The following is a 22,322-nucleotide window of genomic DNA, read 5'->3' on the forward strand; positions in this document are numbered from 1 at the left end:
GCTGATATGATTGCTGCTACTACTGCTGCTGAGGTGGTTGCTGATATGCTGGCTGGGATGTTTCGGGAACATTCCTCTTCAAATCATTTGACTGCTTCTTCAGACAGTCCTTGATGTAGTGGACCATCTTGCCACAATAGAGACATCCTCTGGTGTCGCAAGGACATGGTCGACCCGGATGATCGATGGGGCATTTAGGGCAACCTGTTGTTGTCGCTATATGCTTCTGCTGCTGATAACGTTGCTGGGGCTGGCGGTACTGATGTTGTTGATGGTTGTTGTTGTTTTGCGGTCTGTTCTTCTTTGTTAGTGGATGAAACTTCTTTCCACCAGGGTTCCTTTGGAATTATCTCTTCTTAGGCCAACTCTTTCAGCCTTGATGCTGGGATCCTCTGAACTGTTGTGTCTTCTACGACTCGAACCAATCTTGCTCCAGGAGTGTAGCAGTCTCCAAAGCCTCGTCTATTGTCGTGGGAGCGCGAGTGTAAACCTTTGTACGGAGGGCAGGCTTCAATCCATGAGCAAACTTCATCACTCAATCCTTCTCCATCACGTAAATATTGAGAAAATATCACTCTAGACATCTAAACTTGGTGACGTACTCGGCTAGCATAGAGCTCCCTTGTTGCAGGTCAAGGAACTCTTGCATCTTACGACTCCTTTTGTGTGTCGGGAAGTATGCTGGATAAAAGACTCACATGAACTGCTCCCATGTTACCGACTCGTTCACGAACTTGATCTCCCAGGTGGTTGCCCACCACCTTTTCGCATCTTGCCGGAGTCTATACGTCCCAAAGTCTTCCTTTCGATCCTCGCTGACTTGCAGGACACGAAATATGCGTTCAATCTCTCATACCCAATCTTATGTTGCTTCTGGTGTAGACCTTCCATCGAAGGATGGAGGGTTCATGCTCATGAATTGCTTGTAGGGTGCTAAGGTAGCTGGTGCATGAGCAGGCATCTCGCATCCCTGGGTGGCTTGATGAAGATGGTCACCCATGGTATGCCTAGTCCCTGCCTGTAGGCCAGCAACCTCTGCAAGGTTGTTGAGCGACTCCATCAAATCATCACAACGGCCTCTCCACGCCATCTTGAACAAGAAAAAACTCATATAAGCGAAAGTTTAACTTCAACAACATAAATTTTCCATTCATAAGCAAAAAGATTCATGATTTCTGTTATATAACAAGTCCAAAACACCCTTTCACTAAGACAGGGTTACAAAACATATCCAACTACATTGGAAAACAAAAACAAAACACTGACACAGTGTTTTCACAAAATGTTCATAAATCAACAATCTTCTTTATTTTCGACTGGTGTATCTGTCGCGGTAGTTGTTCCAGTTTCCGCACCTTCTCCGCTTCAAACCAGGATGAGATGCTGGAGTGTACTCAAAAGTTTGCCGAGCTATCTTAGGGCCAACACCAGGAGCTTCATTCTGTACTGGAGAAAGAGGAGGAGCTGGCATGAACTGAGGAGAAATAGAATATGAATAAGAAGCTGGCGAGTACTGGGGAGAATTCGGTGAAGTGCACAAATTTCCCTGATGCTCTACTTCTAGTAGCACCAGACTGACCTCAGATGTCACATTTTCTACTGTTTTGGCATTCTCCTTCCATATTTCATCACACAATTTAATGTGGCATTCATCCTTGATATGCCCTCTAAGACCGCAGTAAGGGCAATCACTCAGCTCACGTGGACAAACTTGTCCCACGTGCTCCAACTGACATCTTGCACATGGAGGTGCCTGATTCGCAATCACTTGTGCACTACAGACGATCTTCTAGACTGCTTGGTCTAGGGCCTCTATGCCTTGAACCAAGTCTTGCAAGGCTCTAAGAATCCTATCTTGTCTAGTCCCTGATGACATCTAACCAACGCATATCTATCTAAGCATAAAGACTTAAACAAGGCAAATAATCATCATCAAATAACAACATTTTCTAAGTTAAGTATACTTATAATGCGATGAACGATGCACGCTGAAGTCTTGGACCACACTTAGAACTCTACTCTGATACCAATCTTTGTGGCGCCTCAAACCCCGACCTTGGAAAAACCCTTGGTTTTTGAGCAAAATTTTTTTTTGAAGGTGTTTAAGTGAAACAACGGAGATACAAGAAAAAAAGGAAAGGCAAAGGACGCAAGTCTAAGTGGTCCACAAATGAAGTACATACATCTCCAAAGTCCAAAATATACAAAGTCCAAAAATACTACAAGAGCCAATAGTACCAAAATGCATAAAATGAGACAATATACATCATTTCTTTCAGTCTCTCAAACTGGAGAAAAAAGTCCCCTTAAACCCAAAAGAAAAAGTCAGGATCAACAGACTAAGTGTGGGTCCCAAGCCTTCATTCGTACGCCATCACATTGCAACTGAACCTATTCATCACCTGCATCCCCATGAAACGGGGTCAGTACTCTTGCGAGTTGGTGAGATAATCAATCAAGATATACCATTTGTAGGGAAACATAAGCATGATAACAATTAAGATATGCATCAAAGTACATCACAGAATTACAACTATCATGATAGAACAGTGAGAAGTGTGTAACTAGGGTAGATATGTGAGTAAGCATATATAAGTGAAATGTGCGACAAGTACGAGAACTAGTAAAAGCAGTAATTCAAAGCTATGTGCATCATGATGAAACAGTTAGAAACATACAACCAAGGTAAAATCAACTATGGTACATACAACGAGGAAAGCAAAGAAAAGAAACACACTGTATAGTTCTAATGTACGAAGCACACAACTAATCTAAGTAAGTCAGCATGTGATTGGTTAGTAATTATGTTCCTCTTGCTTACTCCTTCGGGTACGTGAAGGAACCTCACATTCTGTGGGACATGCACCCGACGTCTATTATTCAATTTCTAAGGTGGTAACCGGGGAAGCTACAGACCGAGTAACCTCATGCGGGAAGCCACGGTTGAGTGAAACCACATATAGGTAATGGATTGCAATCCTCACTACTACAGTAGCAGAGGTACCTCAACAGGTAACCTCAACCTCCCTAATTCTGAGTGATTGGAGGTCAAAGGATACCTCAGCTCCAATAAATGTGTTGTAGTAACAACCTGTCACTGGAGGCTGTATCATCCACCTTCTCTAAGGTGAACCGTTCTGTGAATGAGAAACATACGGTTTATCTTTCTTAAGCTGATTGGCAAAACACCATCCAAGGCATTTAGGCACACACGCCTTGTGATCCCCGCAGGGTCACACAATAAGGTCTTTTGCCCACCCATTCATGTGCTCAAGCTTTACACGACCAACGAAAGAGCACATCGTCGGTGAAGGTGATTCAACACCATTTTCCATTTTCATCTCTAGAGTATCTCTATACGTGAGCTCACTCACGAACATAGACCATCGTCCAATGACTCAAGTGGAGTTGCAAAACCTCAAACGGTATTTGTGCTAACACCCTATGGTGTTTAAGTCATAACCATTTGTTACATCGAGTGCGTAGTGTGCGACATGGTGCATTTTTTGACATAATAGAGCACAATACTTAAATACATCACTCGGAGTAAGGAATGGGTAGTACATGTGTCATGATGTGCCAAGATGCAAGTGTGAAGCAATACTATGGAAGATTCCCATTTTTTGCACAAGTATTGAAACAAAATCAATGACACTTATGCTTACTTATGAAAACACATTGCAATGCATGAACATGTACAATTGGGTGTATTATTCAACATTTCATGTGCGATACATGGTTTAACAATGCATAAATTCACCATAATTTATATATAAGTCAAGAAAAAACAGTTAGCGAACATTCTACGCATGTGTCATGACTATAAAATCTCAATAAACGTATTAGGTTCAACATCCATAAGTAAAATTGTAACGCCCCAAAATCCCAACTTGGAAAATCCTTAGATTTTAGAGTAAACTATTTTTTTTGAAAACATTATGCAAACCGAAAAAACATAAGGGAAAACAGTTGAAAATTCTATGCGGGTTATAGGATGAATCAACAAGTAGAAACAACATATTTCCATTGATTTACCAAAAATGACACCAACAGGTATACATTATTTTTCTTTACAAATTGTCTCCCAAATAAGGGACCTCCCAAAGCCAATTGCCAAAATCGCTAAGTTCTAGAAGTGTGACAGTCCAAGCTTCGCAGCACATCAAGCCCCATCGCACAACTTGTCAATCACCTGTATCCCCATAAAATGGGGTCAAACCTCTTGCGAGGTGGTGAGATAAACCATTCACAACATACCATTTTCAGGAAAGCATGAACATAATAACAATTATAATAGGAATTAAAAGTACGTAACAGAACTATGTCTAACATGAGGGAACTGCTAGAAACATGCAACCAAATTATATGTGCATGTGAGCATACATGTGCACCGTGCAACATGTACGAGAACTAGCAAAAGTAGCAATACAAGCTATGTGCATCATGATGAGACAGTTAGAAACATTTAACGAAGGTAAGGCGTCTCTAGAAATGTATCACAAGATATGTAATAGTATTTTCTTGCTTACTCCTTCGGATAGAAGAAGGAAACTTGCATTCAATCTACATTCTTTAAGGCAAACCATTTTGTGAAAAGGGTAACCGAGCAGATGTCATAATTATGCTTATCTAGCAACATCCTCTCCTTCCGAGGTACTTTGGCTCATCTGGCTTTGTGTTCCCCACAGGGCAACACAAACAACGCACAACAATCTAGCTCGCCCAATCATGTGCTTTACGACAAAGTCAAGAGGGGCCTTTTGCCGGTGAAGGTGACCTAACACTATTTAATGTCTTAAGGATATTAAGACTCATGAGCTCGCTCACGAACGTGGGTCAATCGCCCAACGCAACTCATAAGGAGGTCAATAATATCGATAGGAAATGTGTGTAAACACCCCAAATTTTCACTCACCTCCCCAACATTTCCACCAAACATCATCATTCATCCTTTGAGATCGTTGGAGGGCAAAATGGTCATTTTATGAGCCTGAAACTTGCAAAAGCTTAAATTTCATCTGTAACTCTCAAAATTTCTCTATTTTAGCTCAGATTTTCAAAGTTTTATTCCTGACAGAAGACGAGAATCTACAAATCCTGGTTCAGGATTGCATTTCATAAGACATGTCTTTGCATATCATTGCATGAGCATTCCACATCACTGCACTGCTCATCATGTCATTTCGAGATCCAGAATTCTCGATTTCAAAACTCTTAATCCAGATTCGAGTTTTTAACTCTTTTCAAAATTGATTTCAAAGCTCTGGGTCTTCAAAATTGTCAATTCTTCCCATTTTACCCTCAGAACTCTGAATTTCAAAAAGATTTTCTCAGGAAAACGATCTGGATAGTTTTTAATGTGGATTTTAGCTTTGAACTTAGCCATTTTATCTCAGATGTTTCCCTTTTGTCAACAATTTCAAATATCATTCTTTTACAAAATCGCCATACAGGGGCCACCTCTTTTCAAAATTTATGTATTTAGGCCAAGTACTTTTTGTCAGTTAGTCTAAGTTTTTATGAAAATTCCAAAAAGTGGTTTTACTTTATTGCTTTTATTTCAATAAGAAAATGATGTGGGGTCCACCCTGAGGTAGCATCACATGGGCTTTCCTTTTATAAAACTTGGATTTCGAAAAACCCAAAAATATAAGAGCCTTGTCACTGAGATGGGGACATTTGATGCTTTATTTCTCTCTCCTTCCATCCTCTGCCATGTGTCAGTGTAGGGTTCACCTAGAGGTGGCACCACATGTCATTTTCTCTCACCTTCCATTTCTTTTCCATGTGTCAGTGTGGGGTCACCTTGAGGTGACGCCACGTATCTCCCTCCCTGCACCTCCATTAATCGCCACTTGTCCTCCCTACATCTTCCTCTTTTTATCTTCTAACATGTGTCAGTGTGGGACCTCTTTAAGGTGGTGCCACATGTCTTCAGTCACCTTTTCCTATTTCATGCCATGTGTCAAAGTGGAGCTTCCCTAAAGTAGCATGTCCACCACCTTTATTTCTCTCTCCCTTGCCACATGGCACTCTGGGGCCACCCTGAGTCGCCACGTGTCCAACTCTCCTTTCTCCAAAAAAAGTAGAATTGTCCCCCCCTGAGATGGCGTCATCTGATGTGTTTTCTCCTGCAGCTGACACGTGTCAAGCTCTCCTCTCCTCAGAAAAATCTAGTGACACATGTCTCTCTCTGCTCTCCTCAGAAAAAGCAAGTGACACATGTCTCTCTCTGCTTTCTTCAGAAAAAGAAAGTGACACATGTCTCTCTTTGCTTTCCTCAGAAAAAGCAAATGACACATGTCTCTCTCTGCTTCCTCCAAAAAAAGCAAATGACACATGTCTCTCTCTGCTTCCTCCAAAAAAAGCAAATGACACATGTCTCTCTCTGCTTCCTTCAAAAAAAGCAAAAGTTCAAATATTCAAATTCCATATTGAGGTGGCGCAAATCCAGAATTCTCCTCTTTAAATTTATTTTTTATTTGCTTAACAAAATTCCAAAGTGGGCCTACACATAGGTGGCGCCACATGAGAAGATCCTGTAGAGAGAATTAAGCAAACTTTATTTTTTAATATTTTCAAATTTTGCTGAGGTGTCATATCTACAAAATTTGCATTTTTATTCAAAAAATCCAAAGTAGCATACCCTCAGATGGCGCCACATGGAGGGTCCAGATTCATTCTGTTTGAATTTCAAAATTCTTTAGAAAATCTATAAATACCCTAGCCCACGCCTAGTGAGAAGGGGGAGCTCTTTTTTGGTTCTGCATTTTCAACTTAAGTTTTTAATTCCCGTTCTCTTCTCTGAGTCCACGCCCTCTTTAGTCCCATTTGAAACTTGACTCCTGAAGCTATAGAAATACCGGAAGAACACAAGGTGAGTTTTTATTCTAATTGGTTCTATTGAAATAATGCTCTTGTCTCGATTTGCATATCGAATTTTTGTTTTGAAGAAAGGGTTCGTCTGAATGATGGATCAAACTATTCTCATAAAATGACATATATTAAAAATAATTATGCTTCCTTGATGATTTTCTAGCATTTATGCATTAAGTAGATTTAATTCATATTTTATTTCGTTAATTTAGCATATTTTAGGAATTAGTTAGATTTTTCTAGCATTTATTTCAATTCTGTTTAGTTTCTATAATTCTCTATTTTTGTCAGTCAGTCCACTCGTTATTTTATATTTTTAATTTTCTTTAAAAATGCCAAAAAAATCGTATTTATACCCATAGCTGTCCTTGATAATCTGCAAAAAATAGGAACCATTTGAGTTCATTTACTGCATTCAAAGTTTAAAATGCCAAGTCGGGTTTTATGACTCAGGAAACGTTCTAAATATTTGGTCTCAACTTGTAAAATCGAGATCTTCATCATGTGAGATCCGATTTTCAATTCAAAAAATTACCTAAACTCGGGATTGAGTCTAATATTTAATTTGATTTTATCCGATTTTTATGTTTTTGTTTACTGTATGACAAAAATCTGAGAGTTCGGGGCACGTGTCAGAGCGTGATTTGAGTTTCTAAGACTCTGGATCGACTTAAGTCGACTGGTTCTCTCTAGATATAGCTCCAAATCCAAATCTGTAAAAAGTTAACTTTATGTTATGAATGTCCTCTATTTGATTCTGAAATTTTTAAGACATCCTTCATGCCAGTTCTGTATTTTTTATTTCAGTCTCCTGTTTTGGTACTTACATATGTTCTGGTTTATGTGTGTAATGTCGCATTTTTATTTCTCATCCAGTTGATCAAATGCCAAATCCATACAAATGAAAGTTGTTTATATTCATGTCAGTAGTTATCCATTTAATTTTCTGAAATTTTTATTGTCAGTTATTATTTTTTATCCATTTCCACATCAGATTCTGTTGATTTTAGTCCCGTCAGAACCAAATCTCTGTTACCGAACTCACCGTAGGTAAAATCCCGGAGCTGTAAAAGCCATAGATATTCATTTTTATGTCCTTTAGCAGACTGCAAAATATCAGACATTTCTATGGTGGATTTTTGCATTATTGCGTTAAATGCTATGTTTGGTTCGTACCCATATGCGAAATTTGCTTATTTTAGGGTTTTCTTTGAAATTTGGCATTTAGGCCATGTCATTACATACATTTTATCATTCTATATTGTTTCTAAGGGTAGAGGGATGCTCTCTACCAAATTTGGCATGATTTGAATACCGTTTGATGATCGGTTTAGTCGTATTATCAAATCGGGGCTCTCGCGGGACCTGAATCCAAGCGAAAAACAAGCAAAATTCATTATTTTGGCCAAGTTTCAAACATCAATTCTGATTTTACAGTCCTAATATGTTTATCAGCATATCATCATGCATTTCATCGTCATTTGGTTCAATTCAAATTTCAAAAATCTCAAATTTTACCAAAATTCCTTAAAAAACACCTAATTTTAAAAGTATAACTTCAATATTAGGGGTATTTTGGTCATTTTGACTACAATTCCGAATTTCAAACTATTTATTACTGGATTTTCTTGCATTTGCATCATTTTAAATATCAAGGAAGTATGAAAATCGGGTTTATATCCAGCTAAGTCCAGTAAGCTCAGGATATTATTGGAAAATCTTGGAAAGACCCACATATTTGAGCTAACCCCATTTCAAGCTTGGCAGAGACATTCAAAGGAAAGAGATGAAGTCTGCAATTGTCTTTCTTTCATTTTATTTAGTGATGTAATAATATAAACTTTGGAATAAGAGATTTATTTTTCTGCTTAGACTAGGATGCATATCATATAGTTTGAATTTCTGCAATATCATGATTATGTGATTCATGCATTTTATTTCAAAATCACTATGGATGTACATGAATGGCACATGCACCAACTCTTAGGGAGTTGATGAACTCGGTGGAGTCCATATTTACGGCCCTAGTCAGAATATGGACGAGACCTAGATTCAACATCTTCCTACTAGTCACACCGAGCCTACACTCTTAGGCTATCTTCCAAAATTCACTGCATATCTTCAAATTTTATAAAATATTTTAGAATTAACTAAGTAAATTACAAGCATATTTACGGCCATAGTCGGAATATATAGTAATCTTACCTTAATTTAATTCTAAAACTGCATATTTTCTTGAAAAGAGGTTTTCATAAAAAGACATTCATTCATTCAGGATAGTTTGCATCATGAAATTACATGCCTTTCTTATACCTTTTCTCAAGAAAATTTCATTCTAAGAAAATCGATTCCTCAAGAGATTCTAAAAAATTTCAAAGTTGGATTTTCTTAAGTTAAGTTTCCTGTGATTTTCCTGGGAAAGACTCCTTTCTTAGAATTCATTTTCAATTCTTCAAAGAAAATTTTCTAGCATCTTTAAAAAATCAAAAATCGATTTTCAAATATTTCAAGGCTAAGATTCTCAGAATTTCAATTTTCTGAGTTTTGATTTTCCTTCTCCAAAGAGTTTCCCTATGAATCTTCAATCACTTTCCAAAGAAAATTTTCAAAGGTTGGAGTTTTTCTGACAAGCATTTTCCCTTCAAGTGTTTGCCTTTTCTGAAGAATTCTTTCTATTTTCTCGAGATTCTCATTCCTTCATGATTTTCCCAAACCTTTATAAACTTTCTTGAGATTTCAAATCCTTTTATCAGAGTTTTCCTGAGAAATTGATTTCCATCTTTTGCCTTAGAAACATTTTCCAACTCCAAAACATTTTCCGAGCATACATCAAGTTTTCCAACTAGCATTTTACAACTTTTCATAGCACATGCCTGAATTCTCTGTGCATTTAGGATAGAACACGATTTTGATAATTTAGCTAAGTCAAGCACACATTTGATCCTTGGTTCGATTACCTCTGTTAAAGGCAGCAGGAACGGTCGAACCTCGTACCGGTCGAGTCCCATTCTTCAGAATTTTCCCGCTATTTTAAAAAACGGAGGCGAGTATTTCAAAACAATTTTCAAATTCTGGTCAAGTTTGACTCACAGAACATTTTCCCCTCTCTCCCGCAGGGAAGGGAAATAAATTTTGCGACGATAACAGGTTTGGCAACCGTGATGGGACCTATCCTTGTCTGATCAAAAGTGTGCTTAACTTAGTTCAATTATCAAAACTGTGTTCTCAAAATGTCAGCTATTTTTGCTTTTTGATATTATGCGAACCTAGGAGCCTAGATTCTGACCTAGCTGACATTGATTGCATATAGCTTAGGCATGGTTTGGTAGGACTATATTGTGGAGATACTTTCATGCTCACATAGACTTAGTGAAAGGACCCCAGAATTCCTGACTTGTAAAATCCTTAAAATCCTTTGGATTTTGGGTAAACCTTTTTTTTTTAAAACATTTGCGCAAGTGCGAAAGAACTAAAAGGGAAAAACAAGTGGCAAACTCTGGGCGGGTCGCAGGAATGAAACAACACTGATTTGAAACAACTTTTATCATCATTTTACAATAGTATAAATCATTCCCTTTTTACAAAACAACAACTTCCAAGATCCTTGAAGTATTCAGAAGTGTGGGTTCATGTCCGCTGCCGCACATCAAGCTCCATCGCACACCTAAGCAAAACACCTGTATCCCCATAAAATGGGGTCAGTATTCTTTCGAGCTGGTGAGACAAACCAAAACACAATATACCAATGTATGGAAATCGAGAGCACAGTTTATCATGAAACACGTAGCATGCTTATTTACAATAATTGAGCAGTTACAACCTAAGCAAGTATAAAGCAGTGATAAAACTACACATGGAGTAATAAGCGGTAACAACTAGCATGAGTCAATACAACTAAGCAAGACATGAAAACTTAACTACGACTATTCATTTCACCATTCATAGCATTTATCGCATAGTATGCATCAAGGAACATAATTGAACACAATTCGTAGTATTTGTAACGTGGTATGCATCATAGAACATAAATTACTAATGTAACAACACAAGAGACTGTGTTATGCAAAACAAATGTATCATCGTGAACTGTGCATAGATACAAGTGGACATACATGTGCATCGTGCCATAAGTACGAGAACTAGCCAAGTGACGATACAAATCATTGCACATTATGATGAGACAGTTAGAAACATTTTTCCACGGTAAAGCATTTTTAGAAACGAACCACGAGACGTGCAAAATCATATAATCCATGTATTTCTAACAGTAGCGAGCTCATCTCGCGAAGTGGGGCCTTCACCCGCACCAAGACTCGCCAAGGAGTTCCAAAAACACATAAGTCTCAAAAGACTAAATTCCCATATAGATGTGCCTCAAGATCCATTCGGACTTAGGAAAATATATTTAATTATAATGAATATGATGATTGCATTGATTTGATAATATACGACATAGGTTTCGCAAAAAAACCCTTTTTGAAAGGCATTCGATAAGGCACCAATTGCAAGTACTTTGCGTTCTATGCAAAAGCAAACATATGCATAAAGATATGCATCCACATTACTCGTATTGATGGGTTTGTCATTTAGTGCACATACATAACCATTTTTACATAAATTTGCATTGGTTCGTAACTAGTCAAAACACTTTATGGGTTCATTGGGATATTGGATCCCGCATCAAACACAATTGCAGCCCCATAGGCTGCAGCTCGGAGGTCCACTAACAACGCTAAAAACACGGTGAAAGAGAGGAAAATTCATGTTGCTAACACAAAAAAAGATGGCAGCGAGCCTGGCACCAAGGCGGCTACAATCGGTTGCTGGGCGGGAGTCTGTCCAAAACAGACCCACACCAAAGTCTGTCACATCGGTGCCATGGAGCACCACGCACACAACAGGCCCAACTTGGGCAGCGCTGCTGAACCGAAGAGGAGACAACTAACTATGCTGTCACTCGGCGCCATGGGGCACCACAACCAACCCACAGCAGGCCCTGCTTGGGCAGCACTACTGGACCGCGCTGTGGCAGCCACCTCGACTGCAGTGGTGACAGCAACTGGCTTGCTGCTGGAACCAAACTGCAAGAGGAAGACAGTGCTGTCACGCAAATCACAAGAGCCGAACATAGGATCACATAGGTCTTTGGCAAGAGAAGTGCAACCTCAAGTCTGGATTGATTAGTCCAGACCCACGCTGGGCTGACTCAAACCATGGCGAGGTCTGGACTAAACGTTCAGACCGAGTGGGGCTCCACCCACTACAACGGTCCAGGTCTGGACCGACTGGTCCAGACCAAAACTGAGCTACATCCAACGTCCAAGGGTGGGGTGCAGGCCCACCAACCTGCCCCCGGCTGCAGCCCAACCACTGCAGCAGGTCCGAGAACCCAGATAAGAGGGCGTGAAGGGTTGACGTCCAACTGGACCAAGCTTAGGCCTTTGACAGGTCTGGACCATATTCGGTCCAGACCATGTCAGGCCAACGGTGAACCGGCCCACACCCACCCGGTTTGGTGGGTTCGGCCAAGGTTCACGCAACACCACAAGGAGAGAAAAAAAAAAGAGACGCCCAGGCTGGGAGTCGGTCTGAGGTCGACCACTGCTGGACACGTCCAACAACCGGGCTAGGCCAGCTAAAACAAAATTAAAAACCATGGCCCAAGACGACTATGGCCAAAAAATGGAAAGCAATATAAGATAGAAAGAAAAGAAACAATGGTGCACTCCACCATTGGCTCGGCATGTTTAGCCTAAGCCAGCAACACCCAAAGAGGGACTAACCCGAATAGGTGGTTTTGCTGGGCTTGTGCCAAACCGTGGCCTCCTTGCCAACCGAATCATGTAGAAAAACCCAACTTTGCTGCCATCACCGGCAACAATATTGGCCTTTACGAACATAACCCAAAGGGGTAGATTTAGTGTAGTCTAGGTGCATAGCATGCTAAAGAATGCAAGCATCGACTTACAAAATGCTGGAAAAATGTGAATGGTTACTCATGCAACAACCAATAGCTCAAACATGAAAGCAAATATGTAGAAACTAGTTCAATCGAAATCCACAATAGGGTTATGGGAAGAGGTGTCTCACCTTCGAGGCTTTAGTGAAGATGTAGATGGTAGCTAGAGCTGAAGCTACAACGTGGATGGAGCTGAGCTCCCACACTAAACCTCACGATTTGGAGAAGAAAGGATGGAGAGGGAGAGAAGAGCAAGAGAGGAGAGAGAGGGCCTCCAAGAAAAATCGCCCCTCAAGAAAATACCTTCTCTCTCCTTTGATGGCTTAAGTACATAGGGTTTAAAAGAAAGAACGATTGGGTTTGAATGAGGGTAGATGGAAGGCTGGGGTGCTCCACGCCCCCCCATAGCCGCCCAAACGCCCAATGCATGTTCTCTTTTCAAAATTTTCAGAAAAGCTTTCAAAAACGCCATTGAACAAGCTTTATAAGGGCCATTATTGTTTGAAAATTTTACAAGAGTGTGCCCTTGGCTGACACCTAAACCAGCCACTCGTTTTTCCTTATTTTGAAAACTTCAAAACAATTACTAAGAAGCCATGGGGCGCCAGCCCCATGCCTCCTTCCTAGGGAAATCACCCCTCGTGATGAAGCCTTAAGCTTCATCATGAGCCTTGAATCAAGGGTTGGGCCAATAGAGGCCCTCCCTTTTTTCAAGTCATGCATTCTTTGCAAGAATGCCACCCAGCTGGTCAACTACTGACCAGCTGGTCCACCATGGACAAAAACGTCCACTAGAGGGGGCGCCACATGGGTTTTGGCCTCCTCTAGCCGATCCGGATCCAAATCCAAAATCGCCAAATGCACTATATTCTAAAACAATGCTTATTTTATGCTTTTAAATATTAAATTAACCTCAATAAATCATTTAGTTATTTTCAAACCCTCAATTAACATGGAATGTTCAATGCCTCTTAAGAAAATTCTCCTTCGTTTGTAAAAAAATAGGCTTATTACGACTCGCGTACAATCATTAAGCAAATCTCATAATTCACATGCACTAACGGGGTTTTTCCGTCGTATAGGTCCCAAATTCGGGGACAAGCTATACAAATACATTACAAACTTACCCTTAAAGTTTTAGAAGTTAATTCATCCGAAATTAGGCTCTTCTTACTTACAAGTGTACTTACCCGATTTTTGGGTTGCGCGCACAAAGCTAAAATACAAAGCATCATCAAATTATAGCTAATTACACGATTCAACCTCATAACCATACGAAAGTATACATTATCAACTCAAAGCAAACGGTAAATTCCTCAGAAAATTTTGCGGGTCTTACACTTAGGTCTAAACACAACTCTCCTCAATTTAGGATCTGAATGCAAACAATGTATGCTTCTTCAAAAGTTTTTAAAAATCTATCTCTCTAGGATTTAGAGCCCTCTATTTTTTTCATGTGATCATTTTTTTCAAACCCCTCTTACTTATCTTTACCCGGTCTTCACATTGCTGGGCTCTCTTCCAGAACCTTAGTTCGGGACAGAGCCTCACAACTGGGCCTTCTATTTGGGTTGACGCCCCCCTACCACGTACTAAGGACCACAGTCTGAAGTATATCGGTAGGCGCTCAAGGATGTTGGAAAACTTTAGCCTAGAACCGGAGTTGAAGTTCTATGCCACGTACTTCGGCTCTCAACTCGAGTATATCGGCATAACTGGATTGGACAAAGATGATCTGAACCTAAAGTTAGGATTAGGGTCCTACAACTGCTTTTCAAAATGATGCATCTAGAGTCAGCCTTTTAGGGAGTGTTGTATATGCATGAATGTATGTGTAGGATGTGATTGTATGTACCTTATTTCCTCAATTCTTCATATTTCCTAATTTTTTCCAAAATATTAGACCATTTTTCAAATATCCTTATTTTTTTCACAAGATATTTCTCTTATTTTATCAAATCCCTGGACGATTTTCTCAAACCATCTGATTTCTCCCAAAACTCTAGGTGATTTTCCATTCTTCCGTTCTACTGGACCTCGAATTTCCAGCTGCATTTTTATCCTGTCTGCGATTTTCCAAAACCATATGTTTTCTCTCATTGGATTTTTAATCCTTTTGTCTATTTGCAAAATTCTTCACCTTATTTTCCTCGTGCATACCTTGATTATTGCAATAAAAATTGTTTATCCACCTTTCCTTTTGCCGTCTCCTTATTCTAAATTCGTTTGTAGATTATTTTTCCAAGAGATATCTCTTTCTTTCAAAAAATGGTATTTTCCTCATGGTTGACGACCTCGCCTAGGTAACAAGGCACATTTTCTGTTGTTTATTTCTCTTGCAAAGAATGACAACACAGTCGTCGTGATTTCAGCGGTGACTCCATCCCTAGTAATGGGATATTCTTCCAATTGTCTACCATATAATTTTCCTCCCAATCTAAAAATTTCCTTAGAGTCTAATTAAGACTTTATCCTGTAGAGAGCCTTCGCAGCATTTGATGGTTCAAACAAGGTCAGGGAAGAAGACTGCACCAATTCAGCGTATTATCTACTCCTCAGCTTCAGAAGAAGAAATGGACTCGCCAAGATCAGTCAGGAGTCAGGGCCAAAAAGAAGACGATGACACAGATTCGCAGATGTATGCCATGTTCCAAAAAATGATGAAGAAGATGATGAGGGAGCAGGCTGGCACCAGCGCAGACAAAAATCCATTCAGTCAGAGAATTAGAGATCGTGTGGCTAAGAAAGCAACCAAGTCTTCTAAGAAATATGTTCAACCAGAGGATACTTCAGAAGAATCAGCAGATGATACAGATGAAGAATACGAGATCATCCCAGAAATTACTCGCAAGCCAAAGGTTCAAGTAGTGACAGATCCTTTTCAAGCGCAGTTCAAAGAAATGGCTAGAGTAATAAAAGATCTGCAGGCCTGCGACAAAGGTAAGAAAGTCTTCACAAGTGAAGATTTCTACGATGGCTTAGAAGGAGACGATAATCTGGAGAACCTTCCCCAGAAATTCATCAAGTTCGATGGTTCTGGCGACCCGAAAGCACATCTCGCCATGTTCTTCGCAGAGTGCTCAAGATTCAAGAAAGACAACAGAGCATTGTTTCTTTGCTTTCCTCGCAACTTGGAAGGGGCTGCAGCCAAATGGTATGCTGAGCATATCAATCCCATCGAGCTCAAGGAATTTGATAAAGTTGTAAATTTGTTTATTGAACGCTTTCTGTTCAACACGGAAGTGCTCCCAACATTGAGCCATCTCTGCAATCTAAAGCAGAATGAAAATGAAAAAGCAAGAGACTTCATTCGCAGATAGAGAAAGACCTACAATAAAATGAGGAGCCCGATTTCAGAGGAGCATGCACTCCAAATCATCCTGAATAACTTTTCACAGCCTTTGAGGAGTCTCATCTCTACCTCACCCTCCAAGTCTTTCATTAAACTCATTGAACGAGCCGAATGACTCGAGATGGGAATGGAGAATGAGGTCTATGAGGGCATTACCATTGCAAAGAGCAGTCAAGATGCCAAGAAGAAGGCTCACCCCACTTTTTCAGCCAATAGTAGCAAAGGCAACAAGAATAATCATGGTAGCAGCTTGGAGAGATTCAAAAGGCAAAAAGGGAAGGACATCAATAGTGATAAACCTCTCCAATCCAGCCCTCAGCATAAGGAGAAAGATCAGGAAAAACCAAAGCACAAGGACTGGAGCACTGATCGAGAATTCACCCCTCTGGATCAAACACTCGAGAGTATTCTGGAGTATATGCTTGCAAAAGATATTGTCCGGTTGCCTAAAGTCGTTGATCCCCCAGCAATTATGGGCAGATTCAAAGAACAGTTTTGCAAGTTTCATCGAGCAGTAGGTCATGATACAGAAAACTCCTTCGTCCTTAATAACATTGTTCAAGACTGCATTGACAAGAAGCTCCTCGTTGAAGAGGAAAAGGAGGACTAGTCATCCTGACTAAGCTTTTTTCATAATCATTCTAGAAGATGACAATGCCGACACTTTCCCATTTCTCATCTTGCTATTTCAAAAGCATAATGTAATCCCATTCTCTTTACTTGATTCTAAAGCATCAATAAAATCATCAAATTTTCCAATAGCTGGGCGCCATCTTATTTGTTTCTCCTTCCTTTTTACAATGTCTCTCTTGTGAGGAATGATCTTGAGGATGTCTATCAGTCAAGGAGCTTGTCGCTTTATTCATCAATTATCCTTCTTTTATTCAAAATTTTCCTCCCTAGTTACAATGGGGCATTTTTTTGAAAATTTATCTTTACCTCAAAACATCCTGTATACAGGCAGGATAAACCAATCTCTCATTTTGCATGTATATGCACCCATTTGCATTAATTTTGCATTCATTTGCATCAATTTGCACTCATTCTTATTCATTCGCATTCAATTTGCATCAAAATTCCCCTTCAGATTAAGGGATAAACCTTAATCATTTTTCATGATTTCCCCAAAATTCTTCAATTTCTATTCACTTCCCATTCAGGATAAGGGATAAATCCTGAGACTGAATGATTTCTCATCCTAATCATCAATCCCTAACTTCAGTTTGCAATCTTTGTTGATTTTTCCTCAAAATTCTTTAGATAGAATCCTCTTTCCAAAATCCAGTCCCCGCACTAGCAATTTGCAAAATTTTGATCCTCTAATCGAGTTTTCCTCTGAAGATCTGAATTCTGATTCAGACTTTTATTTCTTTTAAAACCAACTATCAGGTTGGTCCATTTTTCTTTTAGAAATTCGAGTTACGACTTAGATTTCTTCTTTTTCAAAATCCAACTTTCAAGTTGGTTTATATTTTTCTTTTGAAGATTCGAGTTCTGACTCGGGTTTTCCTTAAAAAAAAAAAATTCTTTGAAGATTTGAGTTCCGACTCGGGTTTTCCTTTAAATTATTTTTTTCTTTGAAGATCCGAGTTCTGACTCAGGTTTTCCTTTAAATTATTTTTCCTTTGAAGATCCGAGTTCTGACTCGGGTTTTTCTTTAAATTATTTTTCCTTTGAAGATCTGAGTTCCGACTCAGGTTTTCCTTTAAACTATTTTTCCTTTGAAGATCCGAGTTCCGACTCAGGTTTTCTTTTAAATTACTTTCCCATTGAAGATCCTAGTTCTGACTCAGGTCTTTTCTCAATTTATCTTTCCTTTGTTGATCTGAGTTCTGACTCGAGATCTCTTTACCTTTTTCGAGCTCTAACTCGAGCTTTCTATTTTCCTTTATTGATTCGGGTTCTGACTCGTGATCTCTTTACCTTGTTCGAGCTCTAACTCGAACTCTTTATTCTCCTTTGTTTATCCAAGTCACCTTGATCTTCAAGGTCGGTCAATTTCTCTAATTTGACCTTTTGTCGACCAATTTCCAATTTAAATCTTCGGATCATTCAATTCTTCAATTTTGACCCTCGAGTCATTCAATTCTTTAATTTCGACCTCCGGGTCACCCAATTTCTAATTTTCAAATTACCAAATTCTCAATTTCGATCGTCTGGTCATCAAATTTTCATTTTCCTGTTCAGGATAAGGGGATAATCATGAAACCATTCATAGAAGCGATCCAACTCTTCATAATGGTTCCCGTTCTTCATTAAACTGATAGTGTTCCAAGTGAACTGATAGTCGTTCTTCATTGAACTGATAGTGCTCCCCAGGAACTGATAGTCATTCTTCATTGAACTGATAGTGTTGCAAGTGAACTGATAGTCGTTCTTCATTGAACTGATAGTGTTCCAAGTGAATTGATAGTCGTTTTTCATTGAACTGATAGTGTTCCAACTGAACTGATAGTCGTTCTTCATTGAATTGATAGTGTTCCAAGTGAACTGATAGTCGTTCTTCATTGAACTGATAGTGTTCCAAGTGAACTGATAGTCGTTCTTTATTGAACTGATAGTGTTCCAAGTGAACTGATAGTCGTTCTTAATTGAACTAATAGTGTTCCCCAGGAACTGATAATCATTCTTAATTGAACTGATATAGTTTCCAGCGAACTGATGATCGTTCTTAATTGAACTGATATAGTTCTCAGCGAACCGATGATCGTTCTTAATTGAACTGATATAGTTCCCAATGAACTGATGATTGTTCTTAATTGAACTAATATTATTCCCAGAGATGGTCGTTCTTAATTAAACGGATATTGTCCCTAGGGAACTGATAGTTGCCTCCTTTGCGGAAAGGAGAAGATAATTTTCATCACAGATGCGTTAAGTCAGACTTTAAATGCTCTCTTTCACTAAAGATTTCAAGAACATTTTATCAATTTGTCAATCAATTACTTGTTGATTTCAAAATCTTTATCGCACAAATTTGTACCTCAGAATACCTTCAGCATTACTTCCAAAAGGGAAAAGCTTTTGCGAAGAAGGATTCAAAATTCAAATTCTTTCTATTTGCCAACCAAAAAGATGAAGGATAAATCCTCGATATGGCCAACAAAGAAAATTCAATGCTATTGCAAAGCCATAAATGATTGATATTGATCGCAGTTATGGCACATCTTTAAAGACCATTCTTGCAAAAATGAGGCAGTGGAAATATCCTGAGTGCTAGAAAAAGAGAGAATTCACCCAAGCCCTGTCTCCTCAAGATCACCTAAGTTGTAATTAAATATCCTCAAAAGGGATCTCTCAATTGTCTTCAAGATGAAGACAAATTAGGCTAGTAGACCCCCGGGGTCAAAGTAGATTTGAAACATCTCCGAGATAAAGGAGTTTGTGATGGATCCTTCCAGGGAAAGTCCAAAGCACTATCGAGTTGAAGGTAGATGCGATGAACCTCCTGACAATCCCTAAAAGATATTTAATTTCCACTATCATCTAGAGATCTCCAACCCATGAACTAATATCGTCAATATAATCCCTGAGGTAAAGAAGGATCAGAACATCTCCAAGTTGAAGGAGTTTGCGACGTACCCATCCAAAAAGAGAGAGAGAGGGAAAAAAAAGAAAAGAAAAGTCAAGACATCTCCAAAATGAAGGATGATGTAATAAACTCCCCCAAAACCCAAGAGAGTTCAAAAGAGTGCAAAAAGATTATCATGAGAGAAGTATCCCAGGATATCAAACTGCCAAATCTATCAAGAATCTTCTTTAATTTTGTGAAATTCTATTATCAATATTCTTTCATAAATTGCTTTCATAATATTAAATTCTCTCTTTCCTATTCATATCAAGTAAATTGATAGCTTCCTTGAATAAGGTCAATCGTAAGCAATTTGAATTCCAAATCTTGATTCCATGAAGTCAATCCCGTTAGGAGGTAATACTTCAGGTAGAAAAGGAGGAATATTTTTGCAACAATGTGCATCATTTTCAAATACTTTGAATCAACAACAAAATTTTCAATATTTTGACAATATTTTCTAGCTATCTTGACATGAAGTGAGAGATTGATGTTCGTTCTTGACATGTCTTGACCCCATTTTACTTCCTTTTGCAAAACCCCTATCGGATTTATTGTGCAAAATTCGAAGGTTTCATCATGGTTTCTTCTTACGAGGATTCCATTCATTTTTCCGCCCAATCAGGTTAAGGGTATAAACCTGAGCCTCACTCTGATGAGGTATTTCATTTTCCGCCCAATCAGGATAAGGGTATAAACCTGAGCCTCATTTGACGAGGTATTTTAGTTTTCCGCCCAATCAGGATAAGGGTATAAACCTGAGCCTCACTCTGATGAGGTATTTCATTTTCCGCTCGATCAGGTTAAGGGTATAAACCGGAGCCTCATTTGACGAGGTATTTCATTTTTCCGCCCGATCAGGTTAAGGGTATAAACTTGAGCCTCGTTTGATGAGGTATTTCATTTTCTGCCCAATCAGGTTAAGGGTAAAAACCTGAGTCTCATTTCGATGAGATATTTCATTCCTCAATCAGACCGAAGGTTAAACCTGAGCTTCTTCCCATGCGAAGCATTTTTTGTCCCATCCAGGATAAGGGAAAAACCTGAACTTCATCGCCACAGAGCAAATCTATTCCTCTTCATTCTTCATTTCATATCCACCATCCTCAGGGCCAATTTTCTCATACCCAGTCAGATCCTTTTAACTGGGGGCATTTTATATAGCCCAAATTTGGTGTGTTTTTCTTTGACACTAAGCTCGACCACAAACCAGCTTAGTAGCAAAGAGGGGCATTTGTAAACACCCCAAATTTTCACTCACCTCCCCGACATTTCCACCAAACATCATCATTCATCCCCTGAGATTGCTGGAGGGCAAAATGGTCATTTTCTAAGCCTGAAACTTGCAAAAGCCCAAATTTCATCTGCAATTCTCAAAATTTCTCTATTTTAGCTCAGATTTTCAAAGTTTTATTCCTGACAGGAGATGGGAATCTACAAATCCTGGTTCAGGATTGCATTTCATAAAACATATCTTTGCATATCATTGCATGAGCATTCCACATCACTGCACTGCACAACATGTCATTTCAAGATCCAGAATTCTCGATTTCAAAATTCTCAATCCAGATTCGAGTTTTTAACTCTTTTCAAAATCGATTTCAAAACTCTAGGTCTTCAAAATTGTCAATTCTTCCCATTTTATCCCCAGGACTCTGAATTTCGAAAAGATTTTCTCAGGAAAATGAGTTGGATAGTTTTTAATATGGATTTTAGATTTGAACTTAGCCATTTTATCTCAGATGTTGCCCTTTTGTCAGCAATTTCAAATATCATTCTTTTACAAAATCACCCTACAGGGGCCACCTCTTTTCAAAACTTCTGTAATTAGGCCAAGTACTTTTTGCCAATTAGTCTAAGTTTTTATGAAAATTCCAAAAAAGAGGTTTTACTTTCTTGCTTTTATTTCAATAAAGAAATGATGTGGGGTCCACCTTGAGGTGGCATCACATGGGCTTTCCTTTTATAAAACTTGGATTTCGAAAAACCCAAAAATATAGGAGCCTTGTCACTGATGAAAGTGCAGTAGGATCGAGGCAACGAGCACTAGAGGGAGGGTGAATAGTGCTTTTAAAATTGTCTACGAAATATTTACGGATTTTGCAATTTGAAAAGCAAACACACAAAGAACACATTAATTTATCTTGGTTCGGTCTTTCCCGACCTACATCTAGTCCCCAAGCAAAAGCCGCTTGAGATTTCCACTATCTACCTTGTGTAACTACAAGATCATACAGACCAAATCCGGTCACACTTTCAGTAACACACCTTCTGAAAGCAAACAACTCCTTTAAACCAAGGAGTCCTTCCTTTTACAGAAAATAAGTAACAACTTACAATACAACCTATGAGCCCTTCTTTTGAATGCAAATGAGATGCATTTGGCTTTTGAGGTTGTTGAAATACTCTACTCACGAATTCACTATTTCTCAAAAGAATTTGAGTGCAAAACTGAAGTGAAAATTATCACGTGAGTGAGAAAATGAATATGAGTGAAAAACAAAGAGTAATTGATTCAAATTGATTGAATTCAAGTGCTTTTGAGTGTAAAAATGCACTCATAT

The sequence above is a fragment of the Nuphar pumila genome, chromosome 10, assembly GCF_984573655.1.
Source record: "Nuphar pumila chromosome 10, dmNupPumi1.hap1.1, whole genome shotgun sequence".
NCBI lineage: Eukaryota > Viridiplantae > Streptophyta > Magnoliopsida > Nymphaeales > Nymphaeaceae > Nuphar > Nuphar pumila.